This window comes from Hylaeus volcanicus, chromosome 2, assembly GCF_026283585.1.
Source record: "Hylaeus volcanicus isolate JK05 chromosome 2, UHH_iyHylVolc1.0_haploid, whole genome shotgun sequence".
In the NCBI taxonomy this organism is placed as follows: Eukaryota; Metazoa; Arthropoda; class Insecta; order Hymenoptera; family Colletidae; genus Hylaeus; species Hylaeus volcanicus.
In genome coordinates this window covers 10,142,127-10,161,489 of record NC_071977.1, presented here as the reverse complement: position 1 = coordinate 10,161,489, position 19,363 = coordinate 10,142,127, and the positions used below count along the sequence as shown (strand labels likewise).

General features: G+C 43.7%; 1 protein-coding gene and 1 long non-coding RNA gene across 3 annotated transcripts in view; one reads left to right on the top strand and one right to left on the bottom strand.

The window, feature by feature from the left end:
* LOC128884916 (MOXD1 homolog 2) overlaps nucleotides 1–19,363 on the bottom strand; it is a 226,868-nt gene that overhangs the window by 27,092 nt on the left and 180,413 nt on the right. The gene's annotated exons all lie outside the window — the stretch shown is intronic.
* LOC128884917 (uncharacterized) lies at nucleotides 8,269–16,087 on the top strand. The gene is made up of 3 exons (XR_008459502.1): nucleotides 8,269–8,682; nucleotides 10,502–10,845; nucleotides 11,187–16,087. It is a non-coding gene; the product is annotated as an uncharacterized LOC128884917 (long non-coding RNA).

Genomic DNA, 19,363 nt, shown 5'->3' with positions numbered 1-19,363 from the left:
TTGAAATTAATTTTTTTAATTCCATAATGAAAAGTCTTGTCACCCATTTCTGGGTGACGTGGCGACCAACGAGTTAAAGTGTGTGTTATATGAAGCATGATCTAATGTTCCTTTAGGTCAATTTCACTTGAGTATCTTAATAGTCACGGAGGGGAATGTATATCAGCGCCAGTTTATCAATCCAAATTGCGGCCAACTAATCGGCGCGCGACAGTGAAATTCTCAAACATCCCTCCCGATTAAAGTCGGAAACAACCTCTTCGGTGGGTCCTAAAATTTCACTGTTCCGAGCCGCGGTGACATTGGTATTCAGCGGCCAAACGAGTCCCACGAATTATCCTGTTATCGTTTTATAACGCTAGATAAGCCAGCACGCGGTTCTTAACTGGTAACGACAAAACGTGCACCATCAGTGAAAAATCGACCTACCCTAAACGTGTACGATATTTGTAGGATTAAGACACCTCTTATATTTTATTTTCTAATCTCTCGTAACGATGAGTCAACCTACCCATTTCCCAAAAGTGAAACTCCTCGTTGGAGCACTGAACAAAATTTCACGAATTTATCGAACTCCCCTCATAATTTGGGATGGTCAAACGGAATTACACAGTGGTCGGATGGAGTCGAATATCGCAGGCGACTCACGCGTCAGCCATCGGGCCGTTCTTCGATAATCATCGTGGCTGCGATCCCCAGCCCAAGAAATCATCGGGCTTACGTGTTTCTGTGCCTACGGTTCGCTCCGTCCGAGACAATTGGGCGCCGTTTACCTGAATTGGATAGGGTTGGGATAGGTACAGAGGGCGTCGAGCGACCTAGATCCCACAAGATCGAAAGATTCCAAAGCAGCCCCGAGTCGGCCCCGAAGAGATGGAAGGTCGATAGGAGGAAATGGGCATCGCGTGAGAGGCCTGGACGGAATCACGCGATCTGACGCTATCGGCCGTGCCCGAAGAGCCTCTTTGACGACGTCATACGGAGCCACGCTTCTGTCTGAACCTCTTTCACAGCGCGCTCGGCAGTGAGCCGATCATTAAGAAAATTAAACGCGTCGCATGCTGGGGAACGATCGATAGGAGGGGCCGTCGTGCTTTGAATGAGGATTCCCTGGATAGGGATAAACCCTCCTGCGGGGACAAAGGCGGGATCCGTAACAATTTCGGTGGAGCCCGGCGCGACGCGAAAAGTTTCGGTCGTGGAATTTCGCGTTGGACGTTCAAAGAGTTTCTCTTAGTTTTATGCAGTCTGGAATTCCTTAAGTGGCTGGGCGATGGGAGGTAAGCAGCGAATAGAATATAGAGTCGCTTATTTCTGGGGAAATTTCTAGCCTCCATCGGGGGGACAAGAAACTTCATTTCGTTCTGCAGGGGCTTTGGGCTGTGGACGGTGTGCCACTGCATTACGAGGATCGCGAGAAGTCTTATGCACTGATCTTAATGAAATTTTGTAGCTAGGTGGGAGACGGGAAAAAATATCTTGCCTGCATTTAGTGGCTTAGGTTGTTGGGGTCGTGGAATATTTGAGAATAAATATCGTATTCGTCTTGAGATGGGCTTGAATTAACCATCTATGGGCCGAATTTTGTTTCTGGAGATAACTTGCAAGGCATTTACTTTGATATTTTAGGTTGATGATGCTGCGAACTGTTATCAATACTATTATTGGTTATTAGAGATATTATATAATTAAGGTGTATACGTCATCTTGTGGAAAAACTAAATTTAGCATGCGATCGTTTAGATCATTTTAATAGAAATTTGACGACATATTGGCAAGCAAATTAATAGAAAAGTCAAGTAATTAAATTTAGTACCCTTAATTTTAACATTTCTCAGAATGTAACGTATATGTATTTGATATAGACGTATATATATGGAATGAAATTTTCAATTTATGCGAATCCCAACTCTGAAATATTCCGTAACGAACAATTCTAGAAATAACGATACATTAAATGCTGGTTTTCTTTGCAATATTTGCGGCGATATTAACTATGCGAGTGAATGAAATTTAAATTAATTTCACTCCATTTAATTACGAAAGTATGTACCTGCGATATTTCGACGTTCATAAAATGTTAAATTAATAAATTTCAAAATCAAAAGGGAGTTGGAAAATGTTCGATAAACTTATATTAGACTGAAATAGCAAAATGTAATAGAACCAATATTAAAGCGAGAATTTTGAAATAAATTTTTTGTTACTGTTTCTAAATCTTTTGAAAATGAAATAAAAACTTATTTAGATATTTCTACGACCTGCCACTAAAGGAACTTCGACTGGGGAATGATCAAGCGCCTTCGATGTGTATTTTTAACACTCAAATCCCCTTGTAAGGGAAGTCTGATCGGCATGTAATAGCGCTATCAATATAGAGGGAAGTCGGAACGCGACGTTCCGCGAGAAGCAAAGAGAGATTAAGGGAGAAATGGAGAGCAATTCCCGTCGACTGAAAGCAAAGGAGGAACGACTACGGAAGACCTTCGTTTAAGTGGAAATATCTTTCCTTTGGTGGGAGCGTTATTCTTCATTAAGAAACTTTGTTGTTCCTTGCTCTCGAAACGGTGAAATCACTCCCTCTTTCTCACCGCGTTTCAGCCCCCTCTATTCTCGCCTTTATCCCTGACCCGTGCGTTTATCTCGCGAGGACTCGTAGCTCGCGATTATACTTCCCAATAGTCGTTGAATCCGTGAGACGGGATCCCATTTAGAAAGTTAAAGATGTCACTCGCGACGCGAGCAAATGGACCCTTCGTCCCATAAAAGATTTAGTCGACGCCTGGCGTCGTCGAGCCCTTAGCGCCGAGGGGTGAGAATATTGAAAATGACGCGTCTACACCATCCACCTTAATTGTATTTTTAACGCCACGGCAGGAGTTTCGACTTAATTGCTTAACGCTATTACGAATAATCGGGCTAGAGAGTTTCAATATCTCCTGGTAACAATGAGTCTCGCGACGAGAGAAAGGAGATTAGTCAGAAGTCAGAATATAACGAACCATAATGGATCGCAAGAAGAACTCTTTTGTTGGATCGGAACACCCTGCTCCGCTTGAGTTCGTTTGTTTCCTTTTCTTTGTTCCTCCGACCTCCATTTTCCACCACCTCGCCTCTCGTGCCGTGCTAAGCGATTAAGGGGACATTCTGGTCTGTCGCCTCAAAACAATCAATTTTCCTTTTTCGCCATTTTCGTTATGTAATGATGAATTGAACGGTCTGGAAACAGTCAATGGAACAAACATTCCTGCAAAGTTCCGAATCCATATGATCGCTCGTTTCCGCGAAGAAAATTCTTGAAAGTTTCGTAATCGTAAGGGTTCCAGAGCAGATTGCTTCTCTGACATCTCGAGGTGGTGGTCGAATGCAAAAATCGTGCTCCAATTTCGAGTGGGCGAGATATCGGTCGGTCGGCGAGTCACTTCTGGGAAAAAAGCTCGTCTGGAAAGGCCTTCGGACCCTCCTCAAGGTTTCTGAATCGAGAAAGAAACTCCAGGGAGAGAAGATACGAGCAATCCCCCTTCTCGCGAACGCCCCTTCGAAATACAGTTCTGCCCCGTATTTGAATGGACATTTGGTCGGGGAGTATCGCTCGGCGCTCATGCAATATGGATCGAAATGTAAATTAAACGCGTATCGTTACCGGGAACCTGAAATAAGAACCTCCGTGAAACGGATGGCGCGTTTTTGTCGTGCGAGGACAGAGGGAACTCGTCGCGCCATCTTCGGCATGGTCGTAAATAAACGTACAAAGTGGGTGAGAACAGGTGGTACGGGCAGGTATAGGGTGATTTATGTGTAGAAGTAAGTAGAAAATGTAGAGTAACATTTTTTTACGCGAGCCTATGGTTCTGAGAACATGAATCGCAAACTTTTTTGGAACCTGTACCTATACGTCTGATCAGAGCTGGTTATTTCTACTTCGGCTGTATAGAATGATTTATGCGTAGAATTAAGTCGAAAATATGAAGTTACATTTTTTGACACGAGTCTACATTTCTAAGAACATGAAATTAAACATTTTTGAGGCACGTGCTTCTTGCGTCTGACCAGTGCTTGTTATTTCTACTTCGGTTGCTGTTACTATCTGTTTTCTGCGAATGTGAATATTTCGTTATTATTTTGGATCACTTGGAATAGATAATAAAATGAAATTTATATTTATAAACCACAATACATGAACTGTGTTTTGGTTGCGCTTTTGCTGATGAGCAAAGGCAAATCGTCCTCCAACTGATTTCTATCCAAATATAATAATGTAGAACTTCGCAGAGCTTTTCCTAGCTCTGCTGCGATACAAAGGAAATCAAACGTCGGTAGATTCGCGCAATTTATCAGCAACGACCCGTTCCGACAGATCGCCGTCAGTGGCGATAGCCGCGACGAAACTTTGGGACCCAATAAAAGTGTCTTCCGGTCTGAAAGCTCGCCAGGCGCGTGCGAAACGGGGAAAAGAAGGACCGGTCTAAAGTTCGAGGACGGGGGCACTTTACGGTTTCGCGAAGTTTCGCGAAGGAAAAGTGAGCTCAACGCCCTGGAGGATAGACAAACCAATAGAAACGACCCCCACGGAACTCCGCGGCTTCTTTTTCCTGGGCAACGTTAATTGCTTCGAGTGCAAAAACCGAGGCTAGTTATCGACGGCTCTGACCAGCCTTTTCTCCCTTTCTCTCTATTTTCTTGCGCATCACCACCCTCTTAGCGCGGCTCTGCTCGGGCACCCCTTCCACCTACCCCCAATGCCAAACGTGTTTGCAGCTACGATAGGGAAAACTAATATTGAACATTCCGAAGTGGAATGCAAAGGGTGCGACCGGGACGAGATCGTGGGACGAGGACGAAGAACGAGGGCCCCGGGACCGTAGTCGAACTTGAAAGTTTTAAAAAGCAATTAAGGGCTTCAAACTTCCGACGCTTGCTTCTCCCCGCTACAAGCTCGTTCTTCTTTCTCTCAACCCTTATTTCTCTCGCGCTTCCAGCCACGGAGCTTCCTCTTCATTCTTCAGGTTTTCTCCTTTTCAGATAAATCCTCAAAGATGGGCAAAAGTTATATCTAAATGTGTCGAATAACGAGTGGAAGACAAACAATTTACAAAAAATAAATTCAATTTTCCATTGAATGAATCGAAGCTTGTCTTCTTGGAATATTTTGATTCCATTAACTCTCTCCCACGTTTTAACGACGCGTCAATCACCGCGTCGTCCATCAAATAACCTATTGTCTCCGAATGAAGAACGAGAATTCTTTCGTTATCGTTAGGGAATTTCAGTGACGAGGGCTTACTCGCGCAACCCCGTCCAAAGCTGAAACCGCGAGCCGAAGTTCGAGGAAGCCACGAGAATTTACGTGGTCGCCGAGCGATCCGAGAAGCAGCGTTAATTACTGCTAGTTCCCTATTTAACGGGTTTCCCCGTTAGCAACCATGTCAAATGACCTAGTTCAGACTTCATTTCCGCTCGCTCAGTGGTTGGCAGTTTTTTTATAGGTAAACTTATCGCGCACCATTTTTAACGACTCCCACATACAAAAATTTTGCTTTCGAGGTAAATAATTATTAGTAATCAGGCCAATGAGAAGTTGGAGAATTTGCTTCGATAATACAGTGGTATCTCGAATCAATAGCAGTCTGTATGGCAATTTAGCCGGAAAATGCAATCGGTTTTCAACCGATAGACATTCCCGAAGCGCCATGTAAATCTCGTAAGGCCCGAGGTTCTTCGTTTCGCGGGTGGTATCTCGCGTTCGCTTCGACTGGAACGCGATACGCGTATCGTTTGCTGAGGCAGCCATCCGTAACGCAGTCCCATTGAAACTGTCGCTACCATAGTCACAACCTGGCACGTCTACATCGTTTATGTTCGAATTCGTATCGGAGCGCTTCGCAGAAATTCGACGCCCACAGAATCGAATTTTCCTTCAAATTCTCTCTATTTCTCTGTCATTTAAATGAACTCGAGTCATCGCGTATGAATTTTTTACTGTTCAATTTAGCTTGTTCGCGAACCCATGACTTTTGAGTTTCAAAGTTGGAGCGATAAATTCCACGCAGTGCAGGCATAACGATCCAGAGATCAAACTGTTATCGGACATCGAATATTTTTCCAATTTGCGCTTAACCTCCCGAGGGAAGAGCCAATTTGATGGAAACAAATGAAAATTAAAACTGATATTGACCCATGATTTTGGCAATATCCCGACGATATCGTGACGTGTTATTGAGAAATTTAATTATGAATATTTATTTGCAATTTTAATGGTTATTTCGGAGTGTGCCGATGTTCCTGCAGAGACGTATTATTCAATTGACCTAATTTGTACGATCACTTCAACCACCGAAATACGTATTTCGATAGAATTTATAATTGGTATAAGCGATTCACTTTTCAGTTACTTGGTTGGTTATTCTTATGAGTTTATGATGACCTCTAATGACTCCATCTGACCCAAGAACCTCTTAGAACCTTTGACCATAAGAAAAAACTAATGATTGACAGGATAACGGAAGACAAAACGATTTTATTTTCAGTAAAAATCCAAGACAAAGCGCGACAAAACAAAATATTAAAAGCGAGCCATCAACAACGAACGAAAGCACTCCGTCGCTTCAGAGCATTCCATTTTTTCTTGTTTCCACCAACCACACCTACCCTTCAACCTCCGCTAAGTCTACGAGATCCTCCTCCAGCTCGACGCGGGTAGATAATTTTAGAATCGCGTGATTAAACTTTTCGCGATTAAAGTTCCTGGCCGCCAGTGAATAATGACTTTAAAGCGTGTACCGCAGGCAAAGATACACAAGCAGCTCGCGAGCTGTATTATTTTCATGCTGACCGTCGTTCGTCGACCAAAGCAAATTGAATTTTAAATGATATCCGGGGCCCGCGCTGGATAAAATTCAAATCCCTCGTATCGATCGGCTATTATTAATATTTCACGTTGCACGGTGGGTATCCGTCCTGGAGTTACGCAGATCTCTAGGTACACGTTTCCGTGCATATTTCAATATGTACATTCTCTTTTCACGAATACAACAAAGACTTATTTTCTTCTATTTTCATGAAAAATACATGCAGAGTTGTTTACCTTGAAACATTTGAAACTAAGTGTATTATAGAGAGAAAGAAAGAACAGTTTAGGAAGGAGTTAATTCCGTGCTGAGTCAGACCAAGCAAAAATGATTCGTCACTGCCCAAAGGTGACACATTTCCCTTAGAAACTAATATTTCCTTTCCCTTGAAATTCATAGCAATTTTGACGAATTCCTAAGTTTGAACCGATCAGCTACTTGGTCGCATCAAGGTACGGAGAAGATCGGACCGTGAAACGTCTTTACGATGTCGTCCAATCCAGCGGCACGAAACAAAGGAACGATTTCCCAGCGTCCGAACAGGGCATCGGTAGTCCGTTTCGCAAACCGATCGAACATAATTCATGAGGAAACATTGATTGGACGCGGTTGTGTGCCGACAAGGCACGCTAGAAAAGAGACAGTAGCGCTAACAAGATTCTATCGCTGCGCTCGCTGGTACTCTCTTCATCAATTTGATGCCGATGAGCCAACATCGGCGAATACGTGGCCACCAGGGTATCTGACCATGCTCCTGGTATGTACACAGTCATTAACAAGTAAACTCGACCGAAACTTGCGACGAATTCCGTCAAGGGCCGAAATAGCCAGGGACATTGGCTTTGCATCTAGCATTCCAAAGAAATCGATCCTGGTCTAAAGAAACAATTAACTTATATTTAATAAAAATATTCCTTTTGCCTTGACTTCTCTGGACATTTGTTTATATCGTAATATTTTCAACAAACAAATCAAGAACATTTCTATTTTTATTATTCATTGTGTATTACACTAGTATAATACTAAAAGTAGTGTAATTTTATTCTTTGAGCCACGCAGTTAAAAAGAAAACAATCTGTACGTACCATCATATATGAATATCACGTAAAATGAATCGTTCATAAATAAATACCACTTAAGCTTGCTCTCATAACTGCTCGATTGCTTTCATTGTTGGATCGTTATTTCGCTCGACTGAAGGTCGATTCATTTTAGACCGTGTGCACAATCGACGCTTGTCTTCGATTCGAGAAATGCATCGCACGAGACTACGTTTGCAAGCCGCGTGGCTTGCACACCCAATTCATTATAGATGGCATCGACAGAATCAATAAGGTCAATTTACTTTCATCCGAGTCGATTGTCTCTACAGTCCCATGGAAAGTACTACACCAAGTCGATTCGAACTCCGCGAAAAGAAGACATGCCATTTACGATCAATCTCGACGTCGATTCGTTCGTGAAACCCCGACCAAAGAGACTAGCATATCATCTAGTTAAAAGGAACGTGCACGGTCGATGGAATGGAAACAGTGCGATTTAACCGCGGTCTGTCGTTTAAGCCTACCACGGAACTATGTCGAATAGCTTCACTTACATACTCGAGCAGAGAATCGACCATTCCCCGACAAGCTATCCAAAATTGCTACCTGCTAGGCTGGAAACAAGACGAAGGACGTGTGGGCAAATATTCAAACCTGATTGATCGATGTCTGAAATTAAAAGTGAACGTTGCACGCCACTTCAAAGAGAAGTTTATCACGCTCTTCCACCATTGGCGTAACAGGGCTTTCTATATAGAGCTGGCTGAATATTCGCGTCAGCAAGCCGTCGGGTAAGTACGTACGGTACTTGTATAATTAATGACTTGGAAGACCATCCGCTTTCCAGCGGCATCCGGGATCCCTTCGGAATCACATATGTCCGTTTACGACCATACCACTTATGCTGGTGCTCGGTGAATTATTCGTGAGTCCTGCCCGTCGTTTCTTATACAACGAACAAACTTCCACGATCGAAAAGTTATCCGCTGTGTCTTGCGCGCGTGTCTTACATGCGAAATGCGGGGTATGTCGGATGATCAGCCCTTTGTGCGTCATAGTCATCGAATTTGCTCGAATAACTATGCTTGAGCGATTAAACCTCGAAAGAATTGCTCGTTCTTTGTGTTTCAAAGTCCGCGTTTACGAAGGGGTTGAAGTCTCGCCAATAAACACTCCACCGTGAGAAGGGTAATAAATATGTTAGCGTAACTTGATAGGTGAAGAAAGGGAATGCCAAAGTAAAGAAATAGGTTCGTGTAAACATTTGTTCTATCCTTTGTGTTTGAGTAATGGGCATTCGTGCTAGAAGCTGGCATGGAGATTTTATTAGACGTTAACTTTACCACGTTGGTAGCCACGTCATCCTGGAATGGGTTGACAGGACTTTCCGTTAAGGAAGTACAAATAATTTATTCCAGAAGTGATGTGTTAATAAATATAAATCTGGATTGGATTCGTGAATTTGGCGAGGTTAAAAAATTATATACTACGACAAATATAAGATCATTTAATTTTCAATTTTCTCGAGACAAAATTTTAACCTCTTACGTATTGCTACGAGTTTCAGTTTGGCAGCGTGTTAATAATAATTTCTTTGGCAGAGGCGTATAATTACGATTCCGCTGATCTGTTTCGCACGCCCATGGATCCACTCCACAGTCTGAGATAGGGCTTAGGTATTAAGAATAGCAAAGTTCGTCACGTCGAATTCGTGACACACGTCGTGAGCCAGGATGATATACCCTAACTTTTGACGGCGACTGTCGTGTCGACGAGCTACGGAATCCCCGAGGACTCCTACGTAGGTGGGGCTGGCAGACACTAAAGTTTACCCACCGCGTCTCTCGAGGAGACTGTATTACTCGGTTCAACGTGCACGTGGGTCAATATTAATCATTGTCATTAGTAAAGACGGGAAGACAGTTTCGGAACAATAGACCCCCGGAACAATAAAATTTCAAGCTTCCTCGTAATGCGCGGGCAAATCTTCGTCGTGGACGTTCAACGCTCTCCTGCGAACGTTTACGAACCGTGTTGGAGAAGTAATGAGGCTACATTTTTTAAAAGTCGAGTATTCGATTAATTGCAGAGAACAATACAGTTCCCTGCGAAGTAACGCTTCTTTGGACACAAAGCACCTGCGCCAGCGAGCTTTCCACCCTTCGCAGAGGGGTCGAAAGGAACCATCTGCGAGACTGCTCGTGGCTTACAGCCTTTTGCGCGTTATTAGAAGTCTGAAAGCGGCCGTTCTTGTACGTTTATTAACGCATTGTTGACCGGGAATTTTACACAGTAGCGACTTCATGTCACCGGCTATTATTTCGTAATTGAATGTGAAATTAAAACAATCTAAACAAACTCCAATAAGCTTTATTTATATTTTACCAACATAATGAATTGAAATGAAAAACCGACAGAACTAAACACGATGAGCAAAGCTTTTGCAAATATTCTAATATCGCTCTGGGTCTCATAAATGGAAATAGATAATGCAAGTGCAAATACGAGTTAACTCATAACCGGTCAACGATGTGTTAATACGATCAATTTTCTCTAAAGCCTATTTTTACTATTTTATGAATTGAGAATTCATTTACACCTGATTTTTAGGGGACAGGAAATTTGTCCTTAATCGTCCAATTACTGGGGCAGTTATCCGACAAGGCTACGCGAAAGAAATCGCGCTTGTTCGTTTATGGGACACCTGTGAGCGCGTACGACGCTCTTCGCGAAAGACCTTAGGTGCAAAGGAGTATTCAATCGCGTCTTGGAATTAAACTTCGGCTTATCTGAGCGCGCAGTAGTCGAGAGATCGTTAACGAAAACTGGCGACTGGTCGTAGCTCTCCAGTGGATATGGTAAAAATAACGCTGAAATAAAATGGAATCCTCCATTACAGACCCTCGAGGTTCATGCGGGGGTTATCTAAGTTTCCCCCCACTGTTATCTTAATGGTACTTATTGTCTTGACGTATAGTACACCTTGCTTCCTCGCTTTCCTCTCTCTCTCTCTCGCTCCCTCTCTCGCTGATTCACCCCTTTCCAGCCTTACCCTCTTTGCTTCTATGTACATTAAGCTCGTAGGACTACGAAGGTGGTAGGTAGAGGCGCACTGCTGATGCCAGTCGTTATCGCACACTGAAAACTCACCCTCTCCGTTCCCTTTCCACCGTTTGCCGTCTTTCTCGCCCTTTCTGCGTCCTCCAGCGTCCTTCTTCCCTCGTTCACCCTTTGGCCCCATCGTGTCTCGCTCTCGTACTCGGTTCAATTTCAACGTCCGTCCTTTTCTTTTCAGACTCGCGGAAGCGTACGCGTGCTTCCCTATCGCTGCCGCCTGATTTCAAGAAAAGGAAGTCGGGTTGGCTGGGTGAACGGAGAGAGAGGAGCCGTGAATGAGGCGGCCAAAGGCGGGAACGAGAAGGAAAGAGGAGCGGAGTACGGCACGTCCGATATCCGTGCACATATTGCCACAGCGCGCGCCTTATCCCGATCAGTAATTAGTCCGATCGTTTGCCAAAGACCGAAAGGGAAGGCTCGTTGATTGCTATTAACGGCGTCGCTGATTGGGCGAAACCGATTCAATTGCTGCCGGCCTGCCCTCCAACCGACGGAAACTTGGAGTGTTTCGCCTTCTACTCGAAACCATTCTTTTCCATCGTTGGCTCGCAAGGAAACTTCGACGATTGATACAGTCCAAAAGTTCTCAAGTTTTTGCAGAAATGCAGGACATGAACTCGATTACGGTTCTGTTCGCTAGTGGTACCAAAGAGCGAGTTCGGGGAAGTGAAAACATCCCTACAAAGGAACATCGATTTTTCAGAGTTTGATATCTCTGAAGTCGCAAGGGATGTCGAAGAAATATCAGTTGATAGGAGTGTAGTAATTGTACTTCTCTTGTCAGAGGCATTCCTAGAGGACTTTCTTTTCTTGAGTGCTATTTCAAGTCACTTCCTTCTGATCAAAATTATTTCAAAATTTCAAATCATCCATTTCAAATCAATTTCAAATTTCAGAACTAAGTTTAAAATGGATTACATATTCAACTTCATTTCTCAAAGTTTTCTAATAATTCTACTAATGATCTCACGAGTTTCCTGTGTTTACTACCCTCATGCCCGTCATCCCTTATAACCCACGATTCACGCCTGGATCGACTCCCAGCACTTCGTTCAGCTAACCCCGCGAGGTTTTCTTCCAGGAAGGCTATTTCATCGCTCGCGATGTACAAGATAATAAATCGCGAACGCATCCATCGGGCGATTTTCCGCTCGCGTGTAGCCGATCGTGGATTATTGTGCGGGCACGCCATTCATCGTTATCGTTTGTTCCAAGCGGACGTTGGAAATTCCGCTGGTATCTCTTCATCTCCTGTCCCAATTTTTCTTTCATCTTCTACTCCTCGCCAACAAGATTAACGCGATTAACGCGAGTCCTCAATTTTTCTGCTGACGCAGTCAGGTTCAATTTATTTTGTTAACTCATCCATACAATGATATGACGATACAACAGCTACTAGAATGAGTGATGTATTCCTTAAAACATGATCTGTTATTTTTATAACAAAAGTAAAATATACTGTTCTATAGTTGAAGTATCAGTAAACTGAGAGAGTGAAGGATGAGAGCGCGAGGTGAAGCAGAAACCGCTGGAGTGAAAATTTTAGAAAGTTTTGGAAGACGAATGAGATGTGAAATGTAGGAAGAAGTTTGCTTTTCAATTCTTAATGCAGTAGTAATACAGTTTCTAATTTGTTTATAATAGCTACTCCATCCCGAGACGAAATTATTCTCGAGCATTTAGAAAAAAAATGTATACACTGGGACATCTGCTCCTTTTGGTATGGTGGTCAACTGAGATCACCACAAAATATCCATTCGTACACAATGTTTAGTGAATAGCTTCAACAATTTTCTCCGCACTCAGTCACCGCGATATTAGTTCACTCGGCTATTTGTAACGGCCCCGTTAAATTTCCTTTCGAGGAATAATTCAGCGGTGCGATGACTGATTCGATCGACGTGGCGGTAGAAAGAGAGAATCGAGAAAGCGTAGATGATGCGATAAAACTAAACAAGTAGTACGAGAAATACGTCCCGGTCGAGCAACGCCGTGGAACAGCGAGCAACGAGTATGCGTGTCTCGGTGCAGAACGGAATCACAGGGACGAGACAGACGTCAGGATTGGATGGAACCGACGCGATTCGATCCGTGAAAATTCTTATCGACCGTTTTCCCGGCTCCCCGCCCTACCACGCACAACCCTTTTTCGTTTATTCTTCATCTCTCATATGCCATTCTTCTTCGTGCCGTTTGGGGAACCGCTTTGAATGTTTTTCACGTTCCCGAAAAATAAACTTTGCAGCCCACGGGATCGCGCCTGTTCCAGCCGATGGAACGGTTCCCTGAAACGGAAACCGGATGCCAGGCTATGTAACGGCGCGGAAGAGGATCGAAGTCTGACGGAACTGAAGGCTGGATCAACGTGGTGGCTTCACGGGAGAACCGGGAATTACGCGTGCACACGTACACTGAGAACAGAGAACTCGAAAACGAATACCTTACACGCTTTGAATCGGATCGCCCTCACCGAGCACCGATTGATCCAGAAGTTCCGCATCGACTCATTCATGCGTGCCGACCTAAACCATCCAATCAGTGGAACCCGAAAGACCTGCAACGGCCGCCATTTAGCTGGCGGGGTAAGCCGTGTAACAAGCCAGGAAAACGATGAAAGACGGACCGTAGGGGCCGACGGAGGATCGAGAAAGTGGAGCATGGTTTGCCGAGTCGAAAGCTCGCGAACGATCCTACGGTTTTGTTGGACGTTCCCGCGAAGTATGAGGTCGTTGGTAGCGATGGAACTGAGGAGGGAACGCTGGCAACTGTCAGAATTTTGGTCATCTATTCTGAATGTTGTTTAAGCTCTTTATTTTTAGAGGCCAGTGGAAAATTTCGATCAAAATCAAAAGAAAAACTTAAAATAAAATTAGCTCGTGGTCTACGACCGTTTGCTCCCACATGCTTACATTTGTATTTTAATTAAATGTAATTGGATCAACATGAACAACTCCTGAAGCCCTTCGATCTACAGTCAGTCCCGTAAGTATTCGTACCTTCTATGTTCATTGAAAAAGTTTGTTTAAATTAAATGGTAGATGTGACGTTTATTTAATTCAGACAAATTTTGTCAATACACATAGAGGGTACGAATATTTATGGGACTGACTGTATATCTATTTTAAAAACATCATTCATGATCAACTGATTCCATTGCTGACTCGATCCACATCAAGCTGGACGAAAACATGTTACAATACCCAAAACCACTCCCTCGGACTCGTTTTAGGGGAGTGTTAATGGATCGGTCCCATCGCTAGTCGAAGGCACCGAGGAGCAAGGATCGATGACCACGATTCGAGAGTTCGTTCTGAGAGCAGAAGGTGGAAACGACGCACGGCCGAGCTGGTACGTTTTCAGAATGCTCCCAACCGGTGTACATCGGCGTGCAAAGGATCTTGGAGCCACGTGGAACGAGGAACCCGACAGGGAACACGCGGAAGGGTAGAAGAAGAGGCTGGCCTAGCGGCAGTCGAGTCGAATAGCGCGAAATAGCAGCGGATTTCGTGGAAATTGAAAATCGAGTACTGGAAGAGCGGCTGCCACTCTTCGGCGCAAACGGCTGTATTCACCACGGCCATACTACTTCCGCAAAGGGAAAACGGAGATGGTACTCTTCAACCGAGCCACGCGTCTACAAGTCTGCGGAAGACCGACTGATCGGAGCAACGAATAAGCCGCGTAATAGGAAGGGAATACGTTTTGCTTTTATCGCGCGTCCCCGTCGACTCGCGACGCGATTTATCCGCATTTTTAGTTCTGATTGAATTCGCTCGCCGAGAAATCGGAATGCACCCCTGAAGATGCCGGAATTCTTATGCAGTCGATTGAGCGGTGACTCCGCCATTGATCCTGGAGTAAATCGATTTCCGTATGGGGGGCTGAGGACCCTGTAAATTTATTTGCTGGACCTTTCTTAAATAAAATTATGCGAATAATATTGATATCGAAGAATGCTAACACTATCGAGATATTAATCACAAATCATTTTAGGCGAACAGTACCCAGTCAAGCTGACATACAGCAATGACAGCAATTAAATTAAAATTCTCTATCGGGTGACCTGGGTCAAACGACACTTGCGTCGAAGACCAACGCTCCCAGTGTGATTTCTGTGACGGAATCGTGACCCAAATATGCTATTATTCTTGAGGGAAGGCGTCAACGCTGTGTGCGTGTGCGAGTCGATATTAGAATTTCAAAGTTGTCGCGTTTCCGCGTGTATAAATCGGGACTGTAAAAAGGCTGATGAGAACATGCACGCGGATAGGTCTAAATAAAGCTCGCCCTGATGAAAGTGGAGTCGCGCAAATGAAACATATGAAGCGCACGCGATGCGCCTGTTGTCTGTGCCCGCGCACCGTGCGCGCCCTGCTGGTTCTGCTTTTGTGCAACTATCACTGCCGTTCGCCATATTTTTTCCCTTCCGCGACCGATTCGACAAAAGTTCTCGCGGTGTTCCCCTTTCGCGAGAGGTTAGGCAGCAGCCAGGATGCACCGATAATACTCTCGCCTGACAATTTCAGTAATACAAGCGCCCCTAGTCGCCGACCATATTAGCACCCCCCATCGGAGGCGTTCGATTCATAAAGTATCGACTAATTCTTTCAATTCAAAATCAATGTGTCGAATTCCTCAAATTTGTCAAGATATTAATGAAGTATAACATGTTAAATAAATTATAATTAAATTGTAATCATTTACGTGGTCACTAATAGCCTCGTAGTTGATGTGGCCTTACATAAAGTGATTCGAAAAAAAATAACGTTGTATACGATGTTTAAATGGCAATGTTTACATGTCGCATGGGTGCATATTTCTGCGTCGTGACGAAATATCGTAATTTGTAAACATTATTACCGCGGCCACGATAAAGCTATCTCTACAGCGTGGTTCCGCGCACGCCGTCGCCTTCTGACACATTTCCATGCATGGGAAATCAACTTTGACAACGAGTCAGGGACATTTAAAATCTAACGAGGCTGCGACGAATAGGCATTAATTACGCTCATCGTTGGAGCCAGCCGACCGAAACTGCAAAATCGCGACCAGACGTCGAGTTATGAAAGCCTCGAGTTGAAATGCTTTGCATAAAATAACATCCAAGTTCGTCGGTCCTTACTCGAGGGTTAACACACACCGGCAGGCGAGCCACATTGACGAACGATGTACTTGATGAACTTCAATCGAAAGTCTGATCGCGCGCGGACGTTCTGCTCCGAATGAATTTCAACTTTGTTTTCGTGGCTGACAGAAGCACTCGAGGATTAAGTCCTTAATGTTTAGATAATTAACTCCGTTCCTAAACGAAAGACGTCTATTATCTCTTCGAATTTATATCTAACGATCCTTCGGCGTTCCATTTTTAACATTAATCGCGTTGCCAAGTCCCAACGACGACCTATATTAGATTTTGTAGCATGCTTGCTACATTCGATATTATATCATGTCCTTTTGGCACTGTATTTGGTACAATGGGCTGAAATTGGAATTCTTTCGAGTTTCTGACACGATTTCGCTAGAATCTGGTTCGAATTAAACACTCACAGATATTCCAAATACCTTTCATTTTTCAGACTCAAGTAATTCAAACAATACTCCCTCCAAGCAACGTTGGAAACGATTACGCGTCCGTTGGACCTCTCTCGACGCACCTAAACGATCACTCGTGTTTCTCGCGTTTTTTTCACGTATCCCAGAACGCTCGACGATTTCGCGACAATGTCTCCCACTCGAAGAATTGATAACGACGGCTTTATTATGCCGCGGCACGCCATTCACCGCGCGGAATCGCGGATTTTTGTGCCTCCATTGTCGCTCCTTGTCTCGTTGGCGGTGGAAACGTGAAAAGCCACTGCATTCGAGGCGCTTTGATAAACGCTACCGATGTTGGAAGCTTTTTAGAACATTATCCGCGGGAACACCTGTTACTGGCCCCGGCGTTTTAACGAAAAAACCAACCGCACCCTGGTAGAGACAGAGGGAAAACAAGGGATGATGGAATTCGCGTCGGGGGTGTACGACCGTAGCCACAAGCTTATGGGATTGCGCAGTCTTAACATATATTAATCCAAGGCTTCCGCAGAGAAAAGGGGCCTTCGATAAGCACGTGATTCACGGCAAAGGAGATTACGAGCGAACGCGAGTTTTTCATTCCCACGGTAATTCCGTGTGTTACCTCGCCGTGCTTCCCGGAATTCATGTCGTTTACATAGGGTGGAAGCGAAAATACTCTTGAAAAATATTTAATTACGAATAGCCGCGACGAGAGTTCGATAAATTGTGTGCGTCGTCTCTTTGGGGATAGCCACGCGCACCTGCGCACTTAGTTTGCGAATTATTATTACTATTCCAGCGTGCAGATAATCGCTATAGACACATTTTTTCATTTTATAGATTAAAACACTTGTGACACCTAAATTTCAGATTTTTCAAAAAGTGGAGTTAATCGATTTCAATTATTTAATGACGCAATCAGTGTAGTAGGAAAAACATTTCAGCTTCTGAAAATTCAACAAACTCGAGATACTTTCATTCGTGTAAATATTAACGCGTGATATCCCGAGTCCATTTTCTGCGATCGTTCCCAAGGCGCCCACAGTGCTTTTACAATTACTGTTGCCAGGAACATTGTAATATTCTAATGTTAACTGTATCCTGCCGGAGTGCAGGTCAAAGACGTTACGTAGGTCAATTTTGATTTACAGCCGACCAATGGGTCATTTGGGACCTGCTACACGCGAACTACTGGCGGTTCGTGTCAGAACATCAGTGTAGTCCGCGTGTAGTAATCTACATGGAAATTAAATAACCACATGTAAGTAACAATAGCTGCTTTCATCAAATGTACATTAACAGTATATTAAATGATCGAATATGTACTATCGGGTTTTCTGAATTCATGTCGATTTTTGGTAGATGGTGCAGGTCTAAATATATCGAAATGATTGAAAACGAATAACCTGTATACATCCCTTAAAGGGTGCAAAAGTAACTCAATAAATGAGCCGTTCATTGTACAAATCGATTAACTCCACCAGTTACATAAAAATTCTCTCTTATTAATTTTATATACCGTTAGTATATAAAACTAAACTAAAACTAAACTAAAATTCCAGTTCTCGAAGACTGGATATTCCAACATCCGTGAAAAACGCACGACTCTAATTATCAATTAATCTTAACCAAGCCCGTCGCACGGTAAACCTCTGAAAACTGCTAGGAAAGCGTCGTATTATACCTATATCAATTAAAATGTACATAATCACGAGGGCAGCGATTTTCAGTAATTCATTGCGTTGATTAATTGTCCCTCCCGGGAACGCGGTTTCTAGGCGGCTATCGCGATCTGCCACCCCTGGCTCGCAGCGGTTTTGTCATTTCGGATCGCGAAACAGCGTAATGACATTTCAGCAGAACCACGCTAGCCAACATCGAAGTAACGTGTGTGGAACGTGTCGATCGCGAGCACAGATTGAACGGGCAAGGCTGCTGCAATATGCAACTTGGCTTCTCAATTTCTTCGGCGCGCTTTCACGCATGGGATGGAATCCAATCGGTGGCCTACATTTCCGGTCGATGCTCGGCGCCACGACATGATTTATATATGAGGAATCCATATAATATCCTAACGTCAGATCGCGCGACCCACGTCTGGGCTATCTATTTCGAAGGGGTGACTTCGATGAGTTAGGGGAAGACCGCGGAATATCACAGGTTATTTTCAAATGCTATTATTTGTATACAGTCAGTCCCATAAGTTTTCGCACCCTCTATGTCTATTGAAGAAATTTACTTAAATTGACACACTCGCGACCGCTGACGCAAGTCCACTGAAGTGACGTGCGTTGCGTAATTCTATTGCTGGTTATGGAAAAATTATGAGAAGCTTTTTATTTTATACGGTACATAAGTACAACATTGATATTTCAAAAGATATTTTGTAATTTTTATCTTCGCCCTAACGATACAAATTTCCGATGTCCAGCTTCAGAAGTTTATTATTCTCGCCAGTACTCGGTATTAGAAACGTAAAGTACCTGTACGAATACTTATGAGACTGACTGTAAATGGGTGCAAATTGTGAGAAGAATAAGAGTGGTTCGATTTACAAGCAAGCCTGTTTTGCACGATTCCGAGATGAACTTAATGCATCGTGATTCTATTATGACTCTCTTTTATCTAACTCCTAAAACCGACATAAAGATTGCTGAATCTTCCACCCAACCTTATTTTACGCGCAACGATAACAGTGCAATTATCAGAAACGTGCGAATACTGAACAAGTCGCAGCCTTGGTCGCGGTCGTTCCAGCGCGGACGTGTTGAAATCACCAAGACATTCGCTCATGGGGGG